At 40.9% G+C, this 1,028-nt stretch overlaps 1 non-coding gene across 1 annotated transcript; it reads left to right on the plus strand.

The window, feature by feature from the left end:
* Window positions 1-467: 467 nt before the first annotated feature.
* Window positions 468-574, plus strand: LOC120264210. The gene has a single exon (XR_005537379.1). It is a non-coding gene; the product is annotated as a small nucleolar RNA R71 (small nucleolar RNA).
* Window positions 575-1,028: the final 454 nt, after the last annotated feature.

Raw genomic sequence — 1,028 nt, forward strand, 5'->3', positions numbered from 1 at the left:
GGATGTGGTGGTTCCAAGAAAAATTTGGGTGGTTTCTCCACCCCGGATTATAGGTGTTGCTGGAGGAGTTGCTTTGGAACCTGTTGTTCTTACTCACATAATCTACTTGTTTTGTGCTAGAAGACCCCTTAATAGATGGAACAGACGGCCCTGCTTGGCCATCCCAAGCTTTAAAACTCATGATTGGTGCTTGAGGTTGAACTTGCATTGCATTCAACCTCTTTGTAATATCTTCCACTTATGCTGCTAGGGTAGTTAGTACATCAATCTCATAGATTCCAGCAGACTTCATTGGCTTGTTTCTTTCTGATCTCCACTGATAACCATTCGATGCCAAATCATCAATAAGAGTATAAGCTTCAGTTAGTTGTTTAATGTAAAGAGAACCCCCGGCTGTAGCATCCAACATCTGCTTGGTAGCCAAGTTCAAGCCATTGTAGAAAATCTCAATCTACATCCACTCAACAATTCCATGTTGAGGGCACTTCCTCAACAATTCCTTGTACCTTTCCCATGACACATACAAAGTTTTAGACTCCATCTGTCGAAAATAAGATATGTCATTCCTAAGCTTCTTAATCTTTGCCGGAGGAATATATCAGCTTAGAAACTTCTCAGCCAACTATGCTCAAGCAGTGATCAACCCGTGTGGTAAGGAACTTAGCCATTGTTTCACCCTTCCTCACATTGAAAATGAAAAAAGTCAAAGGCAAACTGTATCCTTATGCACATTGTTTGCCTTAAATGTGTCACAAATCTTCAAGAAGTTCATCAAATTTTCATACGGGTCCTCATCCTGAAATCCATCAAATTGGCACATCTGTTGCACCATCTGTATAAAATTAGGTTTCAGCTCAAAGTTATTTGCCACCACAGGAGGGCAAATAATGCTGGACCCTGCTCCCCCCAAATTTGGCCTAGCATAATCCGAAATACTCCTTTGCCGATCCCTGGCCATTGGTTCATTCTGATCTACCTTAATAGTTAATACTGATTTCCACTGAACCTATTTCTCTAAGATTTACTTG

The sequence above is a fragment of the Dioscorea cayenensis genome, chromosome 6 (genome assembly GCF_009730915.1).
Source record: "Dioscorea cayenensis subsp. rotundata cultivar TDr96_F1 chromosome 6, TDr96_F1_v2_PseudoChromosome.rev07_lg8_w22 25.fasta, whole genome shotgun sequence".
Lineage (NCBI taxonomy): Eukaryota > Viridiplantae > Streptophyta > Magnoliopsida > Dioscoreales > Dioscoreaceae > Dioscorea > Dioscorea cayenensis.